Below are 21,398 nucleotides of genomic sequence, written 5' to 3'. Positions count from 1 at the left end.
GAGAAATATTGTTCTGTTATTTGCAGCTGAAAGTATTGTAAGCACTACCCCAGACTCTAATTTAGGTTCTAACACTTAATTATTCCAAGATTCATTTTCCTTGTCTATAAAGTGGGCATAAGTATGCCCACCTGGTAGAGCTGGGGTGACAATGAGATACTGTACCAATTAGGATTAGACTTACCTGTGTATAACATAAAGTAATAATGGCTTAAACAAAAGGGTTTATTTTTCTCTCAGGTAAAAGTTGGAGCTAGGCAATCCAGAACTGATATGAGGTCTCTAATCATTAGGGACACAGACTCTTGCTGTCTGTCTTTCCATCTGCCCTGTCATTGAACAGGATTTCAATGAGGATTTCATTCAATCCTCATTCATTACTAGCATATTGCCTCTTGGCACAAAATGGCTGCTGAGGCTGCAGCCATTTTTTCCATAGTCCCACCAAGAGGGAAGGGAAGAAGGGATGCAGCTTCTACTCAAGATCCCCTTAAGGAGTATTTCTGGCAGGTCTTCATAACACTCCTGTTTATGTTGAATGACCAAGAGTCATGCAATATAGTCACAGAGCCACACCTAGTTGCATGGAAGCCTGAGAACTAAAATCTTTTAGTTCAGAATCAGATCTTTGCCACCCCTAAATAAATCAGGCTTCTGTTACATTAAAAAAAAAAAAGAAGAAGAAGAAGAAGTTTAATAAAATTTGGCAGCCACAAGGGAATTCCCTGGCAGTTCAGTGGTTGGGACTAGGTGTTTTCACTGCTGTGGGCCTGAGTTCGATCTCTGGTCGGGAAACTAAGATTCACAAGCAGTGTGGTGCAGCCACAAAGATATTCTTCCACAAACTTCCTACTGCTGGGAGCTGAGGACACCTGCTGCTATGCTTTGAAATCTATTGGCCATGGCTCCCAGGAGGTGCACCCCACCCATGGCTGAGTTTGATGGCGTACGAAGTCAGACCCAGTCCTGAGAGACAAGGGATTCCTTTATTGGCTAACTTTGGCTCAAGGACTCCCTGAGAGCTTTGCCAAACCTTCGTTAGACTGAATCTTCCTTAATCTGCAGGGCAGTCTGGGACACTTGCTCCCACCTTCTCTCCCTCTCTCCTTCACTTGGGGTCTGATGGCCTTCCTGGCCTTCTCTAGATCGCACCCTATTTCCTTTCACACAGGCATTTCCCCCTAGTAAAATCCTTGCACGGTTAATCCCAGCTTGGTGTCTGCTTCTTGAAGGACCTGGACTGACAAAATTGGCAAGGCAATTCACAGTCTCTAGCATAGATTTATTTAAATAATGCATATAGAAGCTGCATAACTCAGGGATGAGCATGTAGCAGGCACTCAATAAATAATGGCTGTGTGATAATGCTGGTGGTAGTGGAGGAGGAGGGAGACAAGGGAGAAGGGGAGGAGAGGGGGGAGAAGGAGGAAGTACAGAGCCAGCCATGGAGAAAGGAGTGTTTATAGATTGGTGGGACAAGAGTCTGAAGCAAATCACGCTGTTTGATTCTCTTCCACCCCCACAATATTTCTATTACAGTAAAATCTGGTTAAAATCAATACCAAAGTCAGTAGGAAAGGGGCAAAATAGATCCTACATAGTTGTCATCTTGGGGAGACTGAACTGTTATTACTTAGCATCAGCCATTTCAAGTCATTTTTCAACAAAAAAGAACGGGGAAAAAAGAAGAAGAAAGAAGTAGGGCAGGCCCCAAGACAAAACTGCACAAAATAAACCCAATGTCCTGAACAACTCTGGTCCTCATATGGAAAAATGGTGACCAGAAATTACTTGTTGTAATGACCTAAGAACACTATTCCCATAAGAAAGTTTTCAGCATAAAAGTTAAAGCACATGCAAGTCTCTACAAAAATAATGAAGAATTCAAGGAGATAAGACAGTGAGGGAAGGCGTAATGGGGGGAAATGTGGATGTAATCTGTATAGGACACAAAAGTTCCTGGGAGGGGCTTCCCTGGTGGTGCAGTGGTTGAGAGTCCGCCTGCCGATAAATAAAAAATATTTATTTTTTTGTTTAGCTGCTCCAGGTCTTAGTTGCAGCATGCAGGACTCTTTGTTATGGCATGGGGGATCTTTTATTTGCAGTATGCAGGCTCTTAGTTGTGGCATGCAGGATCTAGTTCCCTGACCAGGGATCTAACCCAGGTCCCCTGCATTGGGAGCATGGAGTCTTAACCACTGGACCACCAGGGAAGTCCCCAAAGCCTATACATTTCTTCTAAAATATTTTCTTTGTCTTTAAAACCAAGTTGACACACCCATGTAAAATGATCCATGATGCCACCTTGGATTTCTGTTAAATAACTTTGTATTAGTTATCTATTGCTGTGTAACAAATTAACCCCCAAATTAGCAGCTTAAAATAACAAACATTCATTATCTTAGAGAGATAAGGACTGACTTAGCTCAGTGGTCCAGCTCAGGGTCTTCCATAAGGTTTTGGTCAAAGTGTCAGTTGGGGCTACCATCATCTGAAGGCTTGACTGGGGCTGGAGAATCTGTTTCCAAGGTGACTCACACACAAGGCTAACAAGCTGATGCTGACTGTTGCCAGGGGACCTCAGTTCTTTGCTACACGGGTCTTTACATAGGGCTCCTCCTGACACGGCAGCTAGCTTTCCCCAGAGCAAATGATCTGATAGAAAGACAGACACAGAGAGACCAAGAAAGAAGCTGCAATGTCTTTTATAACCTAATCTCAGAAGTGACAAACCATCACTTTTCCTGTACTCTGTTGGTCACATAGACCACCCCTCTGGTACAATGTTGGCAGGGACTCCACAGGGTCTGGGAACAAGGAGCAGGGGTCACTGGAGGCCCTCTTGGAGACTAGTTACCACAGCCTTCAAGGAGAGCTTCCTCTCCCCAAACTCCACCCAAACTCCAGTGGGGGAGAGGGTGTGCGTGCAAATTCCACTGTGTGAAAACACAAAGGCACACAGCAGTAAATTCACTCTGTCCTGGAAACCCAGTATTTGAACCCCAGAGAACTGCCTTTCCTCAATCCTACTTCAGCACCACACCATAGGCCTGGACATCATAGAAGCAGCTCCAATTAAGTCATCGGTGTCTGTTTCACTGTTAGTGTCCTCCCTCTGAGGACCCACAGGAAAAATACCTCTCTGGTCTCAGGGTCAGGAAAAGTTGTGCTTCTCCTGAATAACTACTTTGTTTTTCTCATGTAAAATGTGGAATTTTGTTACCACTCACGTCTCCCTCTTTACTTTGGCTATTGGGAAGCTTGGAGCCAACCGTGTAAGCCTCTGCTGGTGTCCATCTCCTTGAGCTAATGTCACCCTGGAATTATCTCTTCTACTTGTTCTATATCCCCTCCAATCCCTTCTCTTTTTTTTGCCATGTCACGTGGCTTGCAGGATCTTAGTTCCCTGACCAGGGATTGAACATGGCCCTGGCAGTGAAAGCGCTGAGTCCTAACCACTGGACCACCAAGGAGTTCCTTCCAAACCCTTCAACTTTTCATTTTATCCTTTTGTATGTTTTGTACTTTTATAATTCCTCTCAAAGCTTTTGTGGATTGGAGTATAAATACACCGATAAAGTTTGTGTCCAAACACTGATGACTTGCACACGTGTGCCATCTAGCGGTGACACTGATAACTGCCAGAATAGAAACCTCCCTGATTTTTCAGATTTGTTTTTTCTGGGAAGTGGTGGTGTGGGAGTGTGGAACAGGAGGGAGACCAGAACCGCTCTCTGTGCTTTGTCAGGGAATTGAGACTGTGCTGGGGATTAAAGAGACTACAGGCAGGGCAAAGGAGCAGGTGATTCAATGGCTAGAATCGGACATGATTTATTGGAATCTAAAGAAGCAAAAAAACAGTGAAGATCCAGCAAATGAGGAAGGCACTGGCGGTGGAAGTGTTAAGTGAAAGGTGTTAGAAAAACTGAACAATGAAAATAGACCTGATGCAGGCAGAAGATCACTTGAAAGGTACTTAATGTGGGTTGACTGCAGATGTGACCAGCCATTTTTTAAGCATTCATGTTAACCATAGGAAGAAGCTTAGAGTCTAATTTCGTTTTACTCAGGAGAAAACTGGGACCCAGAGGCACGGAACACCTTGTCCAAGGTCATACAGCCTGTTACTCACAGGTCCAGGATGACCCTGAGACCAGTCCTCTTTTCCCAGTACCACACTGCTTTTAATCATATGTAACAGGTGTTCATTTGGGCTTTCCTTTTGCACACAGGATTTTAAAATAAAAAATTGGACTGTCACCAAAAATTGCTGGATCCAGCAGGTTTCCAAGGAATTATTACTCACTTGTTTTGCAGCTGCCCCGCGGCACACCCACAGAGGGTCAGGATGAAGGTGGTTATGAAACACTGGCTTCACCAACCTTCACTAGACGGCTCATGCCACTAGTCCACAATGATGGGGAGGGATTCTAGGAGCCAGTCGCGGTAGCTGAGAGAGCTCCAGCCTGGGGAAGAGAAGATAAGTTCATTCAGCCACAGTGTTAACCCAGCATCTTCTCTGCACCAGGCTCCAGGCAGGATGCTGAGGCGGCAAAATCGGCAAGGCACTGGCCATATCCAGGAGCCATACACATGCCATTTGTCTGTACCCCGATGTGTGGTCCTGGGCACGGCTTGAGCTGCAGCTAAGGGATAGCTTGGATCTGGAGGGCCCCTGAAGACTTAGCCCAGGGGTCCGTAGTCTGAGGCTGAGCTGTCTTGGAAACAGTCTAGAGTCAGGGGACCACTGGGAGGATGGGAGCTACTATCTAAGCAGAACTTGAGACATTACCATATCAGACAGTGTAGATATAGAAGAGTTTCATCATCTCAGAGAGTTCTACTGGACAGCACCGGCCAAGAGCACCCTTTCCTGGATTTTCTGCATCTTACCAGTTCTTCCAGGCCCTTCAGATACTGACATAAGCAAGAGAGTGATATGAGTCACTGGTTTCTGCAAGGGGCAGAGCTCCATGGCTGTTCCAGATCTGATGTCCTCAGAGGTACAAATGACCCATCTGAGACAGAGGGCACTTGGAGGTCAGCTCTTTAAACTTTTCAGACTTCTATGCCCATAAAAGATGCCAAAATAGGTGCTGGGGAGTAGAGGGAGTATTAGGGGCCTCAATTTTGGAGGTCAGAAAGACCTAGGTTCCTATCCTCTCAGGTTTGAGACAAGAATTAGGACTACAGTAAGTCCCATACATACGAACGAGTTCCATTCTGAGAGGGCGTTCGTAAGTCCAATTTGTTTGTAAGTCCAACAAAGTTAGCCTAGGTACCCATCTAACACAATCGGCTACATAGTACTGTCCTGTAATAGGTTTATCATACTTTTCACACAAATAATACATAAAAAACAAAGAAAAATAAAGAAAACATTTTTAATCTTACAGTACAGTATCTTGAAAAGTACAGTACAGTACCAGCTACATCACCGCTGCTTTTACGCTTGCTTCCGGACATCCCGGGCTTGAAATAAAGATATTGTACTACTGTACTCTATACAGAACTGTACAGTGAAGTACACAAAAGCATAACCACTTGTAGAGGATGCACGCATGTGACAACGTACGCCAGACACGTGACTAACTTATGTGATTGGACATGCGAATGCAGTTTCACATCTCTGAAAGTTTGCAACTTGAAGGTTCGTATGTAGTAGATTTATTGTAGTTCCAATTGTACTGAGTTCTGACTACACTACTAGCTGTATAGTCTGGGCAGGTCAACAACCTTTATCCACCACACCCTCAGATTTCCCCTCCGTAAAATGCAAATACCCTGCAGCTGGGCAGAATGAATATCCTCAAGTGCAGAAACAGTAAGCCTAGGGGAGAGTCCTGGTGGCCCAAACAAAAACCAGCTACCGCTGAGAAAAGCGGGAAGAACAGCGGACCTCCCTGAGGGCGAAGGTCACTGTCAGATGCAACTCCCAACAAAAAATAGATCCCCCTACATGCGCAGCGCCATGATTCTTTGCACCCTTGTAAAGTGTCCGGTGGGCAGCAAGAGCTGGGGCTAATTTAGGGCCGTTATCCTCTGTTTCTTTTGAAGTAGAGCCCCTCATTTCTCAGAAGATCTCACAAAAATTTGCTTAATAGAAATCTAAGCTTGGAGAATTCTCAGGACTACAGTGTACCCACTAGTTCCCTCCTCACCCGCGACCCCCAGGGCCCAGGAGAGACGCCAGCCCCGGCAGGACCCGGAGACCTTCAAGTTACTACACTTCCCAGAGGCCTCTGCGCAAAGAGAGGGGGCCGGGCAGCGGCTCGCTTCCCCCGCCTGCACAGTGCGGGATGTTTTAATCACAGAGGTGTCGCCTTCCTGGCGCTCGCCAAGGTCCCCACGCACCCGGAACCGCCCCCATCTAATCAGCCGTGAAGAAATAAGCGCAGCAAGACACTCTAGGAAAGGTAGTTTCCAAAAATATTTCTGGGAAACGGAGGGAGGCAGCGAGGTTTGCCAGCCAATTAAGAGCCGGGCTCGGGGCTTGTCACGTGACTCGCGCTGTCAGCTGCTTCGGGGCCTTGGCTTGGCTGCGGGAGGGGGCGTCCGGAGCTGTGGACAAAGCTACTGCCGCCGCCTGGTCTGGCCTCCTCAGCCCCTGAGCCGTCCCCGCTGGCCAATCACAGCGCTGACCGCATATGTGCATATATTTGAACTTGGCGCTGGAGGACCTTGCAGTGCTTATCTCCTGCCTTGGCCTGTGCAGCAGCCAAACTGAGGCACTGGAGTTGCTTCAAAGCTTTATTGGATAAAACCATTCATCACCTGTTGGGTTCGCCTCATCTTTGGGGACCTTTTCTACTCTGTGTTCTGATTCGGCCACTGTGTCTTCACCCATGACCTTGTCGCCTCCGAAATTTAAGTCCTGGGACCCGTCTATATCTCGTTATCGGCCGCCTCTAGTTTCATTTCTTTCCCTACCCAGCCTAAATCCTCAGAATCCTGTCCTGCCTCATGTGCTTCTGTAACAACCCCAGACCGTCGATTAATACAGTCGCCTGCTTTGGGGTCGCTAGGTGCTTCTGGAGGGGGAAAGATACAACACCAATTTAACAGATTGGTGCCACTGGGATCAAGATCTCAGCTGTCAGCTAAACTCTAAGCTCCGTGGGATTGGGACAGCACTGGGAGGCCAAAAAAATAGAGGCGGAGAGTTTGCTGCTGAGACCTCTGGTGGGAGTACAAGGCTTTGCAAGGGCTATTTTTGTCGCATCCCACCTCATGTTTGTCCTATTAGAGCCTGAGAATGAAATGTAGAGCAAAGCAAAATATTAGTGATGAGAATATTCTAGAATGGCACGTTGGTGAGAAAGTATCAATAGAAGATCCTGTAGAGACTCAGACAAATGTTAAGTAACATGAAGAATGAAATGAGAAATAGCAAGAAAGCATGCAAAGATGCTAAATTGGTATAGTTAAAAGTTTTAAATAAACTCAGAGAGCAAGATAAAGTCCTTTAAAAAGCATTATGATGGAAAGGGATTGCGTGTTTCTGATGGCCAGCCTTCCAGAAAGATTAAAAGATTATATCCAAAAATTCCTTTGAGAAGTGGCAGGTGTAAGAGGATCCTGGAAATTAGTAAGTAACCTGGCTTCAAAAATATAATTTTGAAAAAGGAGGTTTTTCATGAGGGGAAAAGGAGATCCAAAACAGATATGTCTGGGCATATCAGAGGCCCCTACTGTGTTGTGTTTTAGGAGCAGAATCCCAAGTAGGCTGGGCTCCTGCTGTCACAAAGGCCATTAAGCAGGCTTTGGAGCCCCAGGGGGAGACCACACACGGCCTGAAACTTCTCAGGAAGTGTGCTGTCAAGCACTGGAGAGGAGATTTAGTTTGATTTTGTTCTCTCACAATGATTATGTGTTATTAACTTATATCTTTCTGTTCCTCTATAGCATAGGGTCCATTTGTTGTGTAAAAAATCCATGAAGTACCTTAAACCCTATCTAGTGTTTTCACATACCACATTGTATTTGATAAAGAAAAGCAGCAAACTTGTCTGTTAACAGTTAACTGGAAAGGGTATTGCTTTGAAAACAATCCAATTTGTTACACATCTGTATATCAACCTTGCCACCCGATTCTAAATTTAAATACTTCTGTTAAGAACTTCCCTGGTGGTCCAGTGGGTAAGGCTCCACGCTCCCAGTGCAGGGGGCTTGGGTTCGATCCGTTGTGGGGGAACTAGATCCCTTAGTTGCATGCCTCAACTAAGAGTCCACATGCCGCAACTAAGAAGTCCGCGTGCCGCAACTAAAGATCCTGCATGCTGCAACTGAGACCCGGCGCAGCCAAAATAATAAATAAATAAAATTTTTTAAAAATAAGTAAATAAATACTTGCTGTTTACCAACAGGAAATTACAACTACATGTACATATGTCTGTGGGGGAAATGCCTGCAGAGAATAACCACATCTTTATATGCAAAGCAAATATCCGAAACCAAAGAAAACAATTCTGGAATCCCAGGCTGGACATTAATATTTTAGGAGTAGAGCACAAGATCTTCAATAAACAAGAAAACCTACACGTTGTAGAAAAAGAAATCACATAGATATCAATTTTCCTTAAGGTAGAGCGATTCATCTCAGATTGTTCAGGACCAGTTTGGTTGGTTGTTTTCAATTCTTTGCACACCAATACTTTTGTAAGTAAGAGTTTATTTCTAGAAAAAATGAAATTATAATGAATTATAAAATACAAAATAGTGACCCCATTTTTTAATGATTAGAGTCAACATACATAAAATCACTCTAAAGTTGCTATAAGGGAATTCCCTGGCGGTCCAGTGGTTAGGACTCCACGCTGTCACGGCCAAGGGCCTGGGTTCAATCCCTGGTCGGGAATCTAAGATTCCACATCCCACAAGCCATGTGGTGCAGCAAAAAAAAAAAAAAAGAGAAAGAAAAAAATTGCTATAAAAGTTTTGAAACAGTCTCAATTCTATATTTAATTCATGGAAGACCAGATAATCAACCCCCCTTGTCCAAGGACTATATTTCATATAGCACTAAGATAAAGCATCTAAAAATGGAGATCTTTCAAAAGCATATCATTCTTTGGCTCAAACTTCCATTATTTTTATAAGACTGACTTTTATTGTCAGTATATGAATATACCACAATTTATTTACCCATTGTCCTGTTGACAGACATTTGAATTGTTTCCCATTTTTTATTATTACAAACAATGTTGGAATGAACATTTTTGTAAATGCCTCCTCATGCACAAGTGCAAGAACCTAGGGTATAAACTCACGTTATCCTATGTGATTCATATACCCATGAGTGAAATTGCTGGGTTGAACGATGTATGCATTTTCACTTTCAGATATTGCCTACTTGGTCTCCAAAGTGCTTGTACCAATTTACGTTTACTTCAGCAGTGTGGAAGAGTTCCCAAGTCTTCGTTTGATCACAAACATTTAAAATTCTCAGACTTTTTAATTATCCCAACCTGCTGGATATGAAATAGTACTTCATATGGTTTAGTTTGCATTTCCATAGTTAATAATGAGGTTGAGCATCTTTTCATACATTTATTAGCCATTCTGGCTTCTTTTTCTATGATTTACCTCTTTATCTTTTATTCTTTTCTTTTTTTTTTTTTTTTTTTTTGCGGTAGGCGGGCCTCTCATTGTTGTGGCCTCGCCCGTTGCGGAGCACAGGCTCCGGACGCACAGGCTCAGCGGCCAGCGGCCATGGCTCACGTGCCCAGCTGCTCCACGGCATGTGGGATTCTCCCCGACCGGGGCACGAACCCATGTCCCCTGCATCGGCAGGCGGACTCTCAACCACTGCGCCACCAGGGATGCCCTTTTATTCATTTTTTTATTGAGTGTTCTTAATTTTTGATTTATAAGTTATTTATATATTCTGGATTTGAATCTTTGGTCAATGATGTATGTTGCAAATATTTTTTCACAGTCTGCAGTTTGTCCTTTCGTATTTTTAGTGATGTTGTTTGATACTCAGGCATTTTTTTATTTTAATGATGTTGACTATCAGCTTTTTTCTTTATGGGTTGTGCTTTTTGTAATTTATTAAATCTTTGCTCTAAACAAAGATCATAATACATGCTCTCCTATTTTCTTCTAAAAGTTTTCTCTTCTTCCTGGGTTCTTAAATTCCACTTGGATTTTTGTATTTGGTCCAAGAAAGTGTTTCAGTTTTATTCTTTCCTATATGAATAACCAATTACTCATCTTCATTTTTGGAAAAATCTGTCCCTTCTCCACTGATCTGCAAAGCCATTTTGTTAAAGATGTCAGATGTCCCTCTATGGCTGTGTTTCTGGGCTCTGTATTCTGTTCCAGTGCTGTAGATATCTACCCCTGATCCATTGTCACAATGTCTTAATTACCATACTTTATGGTAATTACTTATTTATTATAAAATATTTATTATAAAATAAGTCTTGTTGTGTGCTAGAGTGAGTCCATCATCCTCTGCTTCTTTCTCATGTGTGTCTTACCTGTTTTTGTATATTGCCATTTACATTTTAGAATTGGCTTGTTGAGTTGCCAAAGAAACATGTCAGGATTTTTATTGTAATTGCAATAAAAATCTATATATTCCCTTGGGGAATCTTTATGATACTGTTTCTGTCCAGGTTCACAATATGTTTTTCTCTTTATTTAGGTCATCTTTAAGATTTTTCTGTCTTTTTAAAAATAATTCTTAATAAAGGTTTTAAACATCTTTTGTTAGATTTATCAAAAAGTCCTTTACAATTTTTTAATGTTGTAAATAACATCTTTTTAAAATTATATTTTCCACATCTTTGTGTCTGAATTATAGGAAAACAATTGAATCACCTTGCTAAACTCTCATAGTTTTTCTAATAATCTGTTTGTAAATTATCTTGGCCTTTTCTATGTAGACAATCATGTAACCTGTGAATGATTGCATGAGAATGATGTGCAGTAGACTGAGTACCCACATCCTAGATGCCTGCATCACAGTCTCCTAAACCTGTGACTATGTTATCTTCCGTGACAAAATGGACTTTGTAGATGTGACGAAATTAAGGGTCTTGAGATGGGGAGATTTTTCTGGATTATCACAAAGTTCCTTTTAAGAGGCAGACAGAATTTGTCATAGACAGTGAAGGCTATGTGATGACAGAGGCAGAGAGAGGTGATGTGATGATGGAAGCAAGGGTTGGAGTGATGTGCTTTGGTGATGGCAGAAGAGGCCACAAGCCAAGGAACACAAGCCGTCTTTAGAAGCCAGAAAATACAAAACAGATCCTTCCCAAGGGCCTCTAGAAGGAACAAGCCCTGCTGACACCTCAGTCCCATAAGACTAATTTCAGACCTCCAGAAGTGTAAGAGAATAAATTTGTGTTGTTTTAAACCACTAAATTTGTGATAATTTGTTATAGCAGCAATAAGAAACTAACACAGGATGCGTGGAAGATACACTTTTTGATACTTGTCTGAACTTGTCTTAATTCTTCTAATTTTTGAGTTTGGCTCTAGAATTCCAGGCTGGAATCTTGTTGCCTCAGAACAAGATACGTTTTTTTTCTCCCTTTATGATCTTTATATCATTTCTTTTTCTTGTCTTACTGTACTGGCCAGACTGTCCAAATGCAATGTTGAATAGAAAGATTTTATAGGACACCCTTGTTATCTTCCTGATTTTTTTTAAGATTATATCCTGATTTTTTAATTCAAATGTATTTGACATATAATATTGTATAAGTTTAAGATGCACAATGTGTTGATTTGATAAGTCACCTTCCTGATTTTAAAGGGAATGTGTCAAATACTTCACCATTTAAGTATTTTATATGTATAAATTATAGGTAGAAAATTTTCATCAAGTTAAAGAAATTTCTTTCTTCTCCTAGTTCGCTAAGATTGTTTTTAGCATAAATGAGTGCTGAATTTAATCAGATGCCTTTTCTGTGCCTATCAAGATAATCATGTAGATCTTCTCCTTTAAGCTATTGTTGTGATGATTTATAGTAATACTTTTTTTTAAGTTGGACAAACTTTGCATTAATGAGGTAAGAACAGCTTGCTTCTGCTGTATTCACCTTGCTAAATATTAATTCAAAATTTCACATCTACGTTTATGAGTCAACCGGGCTATAAATTCCTATCTTCGGCTGTCCTACTCGTGTTTTGGTCCAGGGTTTGATAGCCTCACAAACTGAGTTGGGGAGTGTTCCCTATCCTACTATTTTGGTCGATTCTTTTCATTTTAGAACTTAAGCATTTACTTACAACTACAGAAGATACAGATTTGATTCTCTTAAATTCCACGCACTCTTACCCACAAACATACTTTCAATGCCTTCATTCTTCCTATGTAGTTGTTTTGTAATTTTGGGTGCCATCAATATTCAGGATTATGTAAATATTATATACTCATGAGCCACATTGTATATTACATTTACATACCCTTTCCTATACAACTTTTGGTTTTCCTTGGAGTATATAAGTGGAATCTTGGTTGGTTGGTTTTGGCTTAGTTTTCTATGTGCCGATCAGTCATTCTTCCTGAAGCTGTTGCACAAAACTGTAAATCTCCTCTCCATTCATTTAAATATTAGGCAACGGTCATTTGTATGTTTTTCATGGAGAAATCTCTCCTGGAGTTTTCTTGTTCCCTTGCTCCAAACTGGATTGTGCTGTGCCTGCTTCCTGCTGCTTTGGGGAAATTTCCCTCAACTAGCATCCTTTTTATTCCTTTTGCCTCTTTTCTGTCTTGGAATCCCCGTGTCCTGGTTCCTATGATTTCCTCTTTCTTGATTTCCGGGCTCATTTTTGGTGGAGCACAATTCTCTCCTTTTGAGAAGGGATACACAGAAAGTAAAATTTTTAAGGCCTTACTTGTTTGAGTTTATCTTAATTCTGTTCTCTCATTTGCTGCTTTCATGGGCCTAGAATTCTAGATAGGAATCTTGTTCCTTCAGAATCTAGGTTTGTTGTCTTCTAATTTCAGTCTTACTGATGAGAGGACCAACTGTTTTGATTCTCAGTTTTTTAATATGAGTTGTCTTTCCTCTCTTATTGCTTGTATGATATCTCTGATGTTCTGAAATTTCGTAAAGATGTACTTTGGTGTAGGGTTTTTTCCCCTTCATTGCATTGGACTCTAAGGCTCTATTAATCTAGAAACTCATATCCCCAATTCAGAGAAATTTTCTTATAGTGTTTGTGTGAGAGAGAGAGAGACAGTCAGAGAAAGAGAGAGAAAGGGAAACATTTGACATATACTGGGTTGACCAAAAGTTCGTTCAGGGGCTTCCCTGGTGGCGCAGTGGTTGAGAGTCCGCCTGCCAGTGCAGGGGACATGGGTTCGTGCCCCAGTCTGGGAAGATCCCACAGGCTGCAGAGCAGCTGGGCCCGTGAGCCATGGCCGCTGAGCCTGCGCGTCCAGAGCCTGTGCTCTGCAATGGGAGAGACCAAAACAGTGAGAGGCCCGCGTACTGCAAAAAAAAAAAAAAGAAGTTCGTTCAGGTTTTCTGTTAACATCTTACAGAAAACCCGAATGAACTTTTTAGCCAACCCAATATATAAGAATACGAATAATATTAGTTATGAAGCATCATAGTAAAATAAACACCCATGAACCCACCACCCAACTTAGGAAGTAGGATATTATCAATACCTGGAACTTCTCTATGTGCTCTTTTTTTTTTTAAATATTTATGGCTGCGTTGGGTCTTAGTTGTGGCATGCAGGATCTTCGTTGCGGCACGTGGGATCTTCTGCTGTGGCACGCGGGCTCCTCGTTGTGGTGCACAGACTTCTGTCTAGTTGTGGCGAGTGGGCTCCAGAGCGTGTGGGCTCTGTAGTTGTGGCGTGTGGGCCCTCTGGTTGTGCCCCACGTGCTCAGGAGTTGTGGTGCACGGGCTTAGTTGACCTGCATCATGTGGGATCTTAGTTCCCTAACCAGGGCTCAAACCCGCATCCCCTGCATTGGAAGGCAATTCTTAACCACTGGATCACCAGGGAAGTCCCCTATGTGCTCTTTTCTGATCCCATGCCCTGCCTTCCAGGGCCACCCCTCATGCCCTAACACTCCACCAGCCACATAACCACTCTCATGACTTTTCTCCTAATTCACTTGCTTTTCTTTATTGTTTTACTATTCACGTATGTGTCGCTAAACTGTACCTTGCTGACTGTTGCTTGCTTCTGAACATCATAGAAATGGCATCACACACAGAAACAGCACTCTTCTGTGGCTTGCATCTCCTTCCACATTGTTCCTAAGAGTCATCTATGCACATACCTATAGTTTAGTATCGTTTCATTGCAGTGTAGCATTCCATTGTATGGAGATAGTACAATTTATTTAACTATTCTCCAAAGGAGAATTAAGTTATTTCCTTTTTTTTTTCCCTATCATGTCTACTAGTCCGGTCATTTCCTTCCCTCATTTTCTCTCTTCTCTGAAACTTACATCAGTCAATTGTTGAATCTTCTGGGCTAAGCCTTGAATTCTATTAGCTCTTCTGTCCTGTTTGCTCTTTCTTTGTAGTTTTTTTCTACTCTCAGAATTTCTCAAATTATGCTCTAAATCATCTATTGGCTTTTTTTAATTTCTGCTAAGATGTTTTGAATTTTTTAAAGCTCTTATTCTCTCTAAGTTCCTTTTCTTCTGTTACTCCTGTTTGTAGTTTTCGTAGATACAAATATCATGGAAGGGGAAATTTCCCCCTTTCCCCTCTTGAGTTCTTTTGGCTGCTCTAATAGTTAAATTGACACAAGACAGATTAACAGGAGAAAAAAAATTAATTTGTGATCACAGAGGTCTCATAGAAATAGGACCCTCTAAGTGGCCAAAGCAGACTGTTTATATATCATTTTTAGACAAAGAAATACATAATTATTTGTGAGGATTTCATAAATCAGCGGGGCTTGTGCTTAAGGTAACAGACTAAAGAATAAGTAATGAAGTTTGTTTATAGCTTTCTTAGCCTTGAGTTCCCTAATTCTGGTGATAAGGTTGCTTTCCTCCTGGTTTGGAAGGGTACTTTCATATGGGAGAATTATTTCCCACTTTTCAGGGAGTTAGAGTGGGGTTTTCTATGTAAATCATTTTTTTACCAGCTGTTTCTCAAGTAACCTTAATTGAAAATAATCAATATGCCATGAAGACATACTTTGAGGCAGCCTGCCCTGGGTCCCAAAACAAACAAGGTTTAGAATTTTCTTGCAATTTTCTTTTGCTTTCTGCATTCCCTGTTTCCTCCTAGGGTGGTTGGTTGGGTGATTAATGTATTTAGGTCTCTATCTTTCATGTTAGAAACTCCCCTCTCGTGTCAAGGGATGCTTAGCTGTTGTCTCTGACATGAGTAAAGGCACCACGATTCTGAGTCCTGGGTTCATGGGTGGGGCTTGTCTGCACGTGGGCTTTACAGTAGGCTGATCAGTTGGGCACTCGGCTGTATCACCAGGGAAACACCAGGTGCTAATAGGTCTTTTCTCTTGGCCTAGTCGATTTCCAAGAGAGGAATCTTCCATTCTTCCTCCCAGAGGATGTAAGCTGATCTACCATCATTCTGGCTGCTGGGCAGGGAAAGTGAGTGAGGCGTTCGCCACCCACCTCCAGGTAGGCTTTCACTGAATGCCCATTTTTAGCCCTGTTCTCAACTGTGCCTCGTGTCTCCGAGTCCAGAACCTCTTAGTTTGACTTGCCCATCGTCTTCCACTGCAGGGGAGGGCAGTCGTCTGGTTGTGTGGGGCAGGAGTGGAGGTCTGGGGGTCTCCCTGTGCCTCAAACAGATGCACAGCCAGGACTCCCTTCCTATTTTCAGTCCTACCCCTCATCCCCATCTTCAGGGCTGTTCCAGTTGGAGTCCTGTGGCAAGGAGTCCACCTGCTGCCTCTTACTGTGCACGACCTCCCTTCTCAGGGTTAGATTTCAGCCTTCTCTGCTCTCCTAAATCAGTTACCACTGACTTTTCAGCTTTTCTTGTCATCTGTCTTCTGTTCCTGCATCCTCTCCAGCCCTCTTGGTCCTTGTGGATACATGCTTTTTCCTTGTTAATTTCTCTACTCTCATTCTGAGGCTTTGGGGACAAGGTGGAAAGAAATGCACGTGTTTTCAGTGTCACTGCCTCCACAATGCACAGGCGTTGGAATGTGGAAAATACCCGAGAGGAGGAGCAGAGGAAACTGCAGGAAGTCTGCAGCAGCCTCCGGTTCTCAGAGCCTTGCCATGGCTGGCCAGATGCCTGACATGGTATCCAGTTCTGTGGTGAGCAGAGAGGAGTTCTCTGCGCGTGTGTTCAGAACAGTGACACTTGTGCAGAGAACAGCAGAGGAGGGTGCTGTTGAAATGAGGAAAGAGAGTCAGGCTTGGCTGGAGCAAGCGCAAGTCTACTGGAAAAGCATTGATGGCCAAGATCCAGCTGTATCTCACCCATCCCATTCCCCCCGTTAGGAGAGTTAATCCCAGGGGAGGCACCGTTGCACACTCTTGACAGCCCAGGGTCGCAGAGGTCACCAGCAGCCCCTCAGACTCAAGGGGTCCGTGTGGCTATGACTCCAGTCCCTGAGGGTAACTTCATGAAGTGGGGAAAACAGCAGATTTCTCATCCTCTGTCTGAGGGCCATCCCCAAAAGCCAGGACTTGGGCAACAACAACACCGGCTACCTTGCTTCCAGCATGGGGTAGATAGCCACAGACAGGAGAGCTGTGTCTCAAACATGATGCTAACTTGCCCTTGGCATCTAGCAAACCAAAGTCAGGTGGGGCAGGTTCTGAAAGGGAACAGAGCATTAGTCGCCTGTGCAGCCAGGGCTCCATGACCTGGGGTGGGGACTTTATTTCCCCCTCTAGGAGGGGAGCTGAGTAGTTCCACGTGCAGGTTCTGAAGGGCTGATCCCAGGACTTGGTGTGAGTGGTCACCCTTCCTTTCCGACCGTGAGCACCCTGCAGCCCTCCTGAGATGCTAACCCATGCCTGAGAGAGGCTGGAAAATGGGAGAAGGAAGAAGTATGCTCTGGGGTATTTTCAATACCACCAAGCAAGTCTTCCAGCTCTTAGCAGATACCGACTGGATGTCCGACAGTTGAACTCAATTCTGACTGTCTACCTAGAGTTAGCACCAGAGGCCACAGTTTAAGGGCTCAGTCCTGCAAGACTGCCCCAAATTCAGATGTGATGCCAAAATTCGGCCTCTGTACACCAGTACTGAGTTCAATCTCGGAGACAGTTTTGAGTGAAGTAGAAAAGAATAGCTGTATTGCTTTGTCAGGCAAAGGGGGCCACAGTGAGCTAATATCCTCAAAACTGTGTGCTCTGACCTGGAGAGGGTAGTGAGGAGTTTTATCATAATGATTCAAAGAGGAGGGCGTGATCAGCTCACGGACATTCTTCTAATTGGTTGGTGGTGAGGTAACTGGGAGCCATCATCATCATCAACCTGGTTCCAGCTGGTCTGGAGTCTACATGCTTGTGGGTAGCATACTGTTAACTTCTTTCACCTGGTGGGGCTTTTAGTCTCTGCAAAACAGCTCAAAAATATTGTTATGTGTATCCCTTGAGGGAGAACCAGGACCCTGCCCCAGGGCTGCACTATGTTTTTTGACTGCTCCTCCCTTGTCTCCACATCCCTTCCCTTCCCTGATTAGGGACTGTTTGAACCTGTCCTTTAGAGCTCAGGGAAGGGAATGGAGGCTGAATGAAGCCTATTTCATACAAACAAAACTCGAGGGACACAGAAAGGCTTTTTTTTTTTCTTCTTCAATCTTTATTTTATTTTATTTTTACTGGCAAGCCTCCAATGCAATGATAAATTGGAAGTGTTGATACAGCATATCCTTGTCCCTTTCCTGATTCCACAGAGAATGTGTTCAATAACTTACCAGTAAGCATAATGTATGCTGCAGTGTTTTTCACTTGTAGATATTCTTTATCAGGAAAAGGAAGGTCCCTTTTATTCTTAGTTGGCTATGAGATTTTATCATGAATGGGTATTGTCTTTTGTCAAATTCTGCTTTTGTGCCCAGGAGCCCCACAGGGTCCTTTTCGGTTTCAGGTGTAAGTCCAGGTTGTCACCTCTGCTTCTGACCGACCGGCTATAGATTGGTTAGAACAGCTCACAAAGCTCAGGGAAACATTTACTTACATTTACCAGTTTATTAAAAAGGATATCACAAAGGATACAGATGAGCAGCCCACGGAAGAGGTCCACGGAGGTGAAGTCAGGAAGCGTCCTGAGCTCAGGAGCTTCTTCTGTCTGTGGGTCTGGGGTGCTCTGCCCCCCCAGCAAGTGGGTGTGTTCACCAACCCAGAAGCTCATCAAATCTCCTTGCGCAACAGTTTTTATGGAACTTGATCTGCAGCCCCCAACCCCTTCCCTTAGATCAGGGGGTGGGACTGAAAGTTCCAGTCTTGTGAATCACTCAGTCTTTCTAGTGACCAGGCCCTTCCTGAGGCTATGCAGGGCCCCCTCCCCCAGGTCATCTCATTAGCATAAACTCAGATGTCGTAGACAGGGCTTGTTGTGAATAACAAAAGATACTCCTATCCCTTAGGAAAGTACAGGGATTTTAGGAGCTCGGCTCCCGGGACCAGGGATGGAAACCAAGTATATTTCTCATTATACCACACGTGCCAACACCATATCCTCAGTGACAGCTGCTTCTGCTAAGGGGTGGCATGACTCCCATCAGTGAGGAAATCATCCTCTACACGGCAACCTTTCCCTCGCAGAGATGGGGAAGGGAGGGGAAGGGAAAGGCCCCGAAGCAGATACTATTGGTGCTGTGCCCAGAGCCCCCAGGACTCCTGGACTGTTTTTATGCACACTAGGTCTCCTTGTGATGTCGCTCCCAGAAGCCTGCACCTGATCTCTTGGTAGAGAACCTAGGAATGTGTGTCCCACCCACCCCCCGCCAGGACTGACGCCGAATCTGGCCTCTGTACCCCAACACCAAACTAAATCTCAGAGATAGAGATTTGGGTGAACTAGAAAAGAATAGCTTTATTGCTTTGCCAGGCAAAGGGGCTCACAGCGGGCTAATGCCCTCAAAACTGTGTCCCAACCCGGGGGTTGGGGTGGGGGGAGGGTTGTGAGGAGTTTTAGTCAAGGGGAGGGGTTGCTGATAAGGATCCAGGTGCAGGCAGGACCTGCATTCCTTCAGTCTAGAGATCTTCTGGCATCAGGTGGTCTCGTGATCTGTGGTTCTCGAGGTTATTGAACTGTGACCTTCTCTCTGGAACATCTTCCGTTTGGTGGGGGGTTTAGTTCTGCAGAAGAGCTCAAAGATATTATGTATATCCCTTGAGGAGGAAGCAGAACCCTACCCCAAGGCTGCAGTATTGTTTCTTGACTGCTCCTCCCTAATCTCCACATCCCCTCCTTTCCCTGATTAGCAACTGTTTGAACCTGCCCTTTGGAACTCAGAGAAGGGGACACAGAAAGGCTTTTGTGCCCAGAAGCCCCACAGGGTCTTGCCCGGTTTCAGGATTAGCCCTTAACAAACGACTGAAAACATGGGGGTATAGCCCTCCAGCTTTCTTGCTCCTTTGTTATTTACTTATTTATTTATTTGGCTGCACCGGGTCTTAGTTGTGGCACTCGGGGATCTTAGTTGCCACGTGCAGGATCTTTATTTGCGGCGTATATGCGGGATCTAGCTCCCTGACCTAGGGATTGAACCCGGGCCCCCTGCATTGGGAGCGCAGTCTTAACCACTGGACCACCAGGGAAGTCCCTGTGGGGTTAATTTTAAAATGTCTCCAGAGTTCCCATGAGAGATTGCTCCAGGCCTGCCCCGCCTTGGGACTCTGCTTGCTCTCTCTGTTTCCTTAGCCTCCTTTCTTCCCAGGTCTCACTTCCCCACTCACTGCCCAACCAGTTTTTTTTCTGGGAACACTTCTTTTTTTAAAATTTTATTTTATTTTATTTATATTTATTTTTGGCTGCATTGGGTCTTCGTTGCTGTGCGCAGGGGCTACTTTTCATTGCAGTGCGTAGGCTTCTCACTGCGGTGGCTTCTCATGTTGCGGAGCACAGGCTCTAGGCATGCAGACTTCAGTAGTTGTGGCGCACGGGCTTAATTGCTCCGCGACGTGGGGGATCTTCCTGGACCAGGGATTGAACCCGTGTCCCGTGCACTGGAAGGCAGATTTTTAACCACTGCACCACCAGGGAAGCCCTCTGGGAACACTTCTTAAACAAATAATTTTTACATGAATCCTCTTCTTCAAGTCTCTGCTTCTGGAAACTCAATCTAAGACAGCCTCATCTTTCAGAGTCCTTGCTGGTTCTTGGCTACTGCAAAGTGGGACAGAGTGGGCAGCCCTTTGTTTATAAAGCACTGTAAGCATGCTGCAGATGTGAAAGGTAGACCCTGAGATGAGGAAAGGATGGAGACTTAAATTGTTGTTTCAAATCAAAGGGAGAGAATTGGGCTTCTGAAGGAAACCTGGAGGGGTAAGAAGAGGCAAAAGCTGGGAGTTTGAGGTGGAGAAGGGGATGAGCCACAGGGCAGTATAAAATGTCTCTGTTGCACCAGACCTTCAGTAAGGACTGCTACTCATACAGACACTGTGTGGGCGTGATGTTTGGGGTAAGGCTGCTTGGGATGCGATGCTGCAGTGCGCACCAGAAGGGCAGGATGAGAAGGCAAGACGGTCCTGAAACTGAGCTCATTCAGTGGAAGCAGGGATTCTGAGCCAGAGAAAATATAATCCACCACACGTGCACTGCACACACACACACACACACACACACACACACACACACACACACACACACACACACACACATGCACCAGTCTACCAACAGGGGAAAGGGGTAAGATTCCTCCTCTGAGATCTGAGTTATGCATGAAAAGGACAAACTTGAAATAACTGAAGGATAAGTTCTAAAGTCATTGCAAGAATATCCAAAGGCAGCTACAGCATAGCAACAGCAGTTCCCAGTGAAAATCAATAAGGTGACTCCCACAGCAAACAGGAGTTCATGGAAGGTGGGGGAGGCAGCGTCATCCAAACCCACCACAAGGGTCTTACAACATGGCACCACCACCCCACGTGACCTGAGCTCTTTCCCTGCAAGCCCAGCCCATGACAGAGTCAGGCAGCCCTCCTCCCTCTGCCCTGCTCACCCAGGGTCTCAGCAGCAGTGCCAAGAGCCCTGCCCCTTCCCTGCCTCCCTCTTCTCCACCCTGCTGCCAGCTTCCTCTCCCTGTGTGCCAGGGTCTCAGCGGCGGGTGTTCCAGGGTGAATGAGGTCTAATGTGGTCGGGAGCTGGGAACCCACCTCTCAGTCCACTCCCATCTCTGACTCTTTCCCCTTTTAAGTCTTTATTCCACAAACATTTATTCACCACATGCAACTCACCAGGAACTGCTGTCTTTGTTCTGTCTCCATCCCTGTTCCTGTTTCTTTTTTACTCTCTCCCTGA

General features: G+C 44.3%; 2 long non-coding RNA genes across 6 annotated transcripts in view; one reads left to right on the top strand and one right to left on the bottom strand.

The window, feature by feature from the left end:
- The window catches only part of LOC137206452 (uncharacterized), a 122,685-nt gene extending 116,712 nt beyond the window's left edge, over window positions 1-5,973 (bottom strand). For both annotated transcript variants that reach the window (XR_010934656.1, XR_010934655.1), the window contains exons 1-2: window positions 5,784-5,973; window positions 4,307-4,466 (exon numbers count right to left, since the gene is read on the bottom strand). This is a non-coding gene — a long non-coding RNA (uncharacterized lncRNA). The remainder of the gene's footprint in view (window positions 1-4,306; window positions 4,467-5,783) is intronic.
- A 294-nt stretch (window positions 5,974-6,267) lies between these two features.
- LOC137207848 (uncharacterized) overlaps window positions 6,268-21,398 on the top strand; it is a 58,347-nt gene continuing 43,216 nt past the window's right edge. For all 4 annotated transcript variants that reach the window (XR_010935326.1, XR_010935327.1, XR_010935325.1 and 1 more), the window contains exons 1-2: window positions 6,268-6,416; window positions 15,472-15,586. This is a non-coding gene — a long non-coding RNA (uncharacterized lncRNA). The remainder of the gene's footprint in view (window positions 6,417-15,471; window positions 15,587-21,398) is intronic.

This window comes from Pseudorca crassidens, chromosome 15, assembly GCF_039906515.1.
Source record: "Pseudorca crassidens isolate mPseCra1 chromosome 15, mPseCra1.hap1, whole genome shotgun sequence".
Taxonomy (NCBI): Eukaryota; Metazoa; Chordata; class Mammalia; order Artiodactyla; family Delphinidae; genus Pseudorca; species Pseudorca crassidens.
The sequence above is the reverse complement of the archived record's forward strand: the minus strand, read 5'-3'. Positions and strand labels throughout refer to the sequence as shown.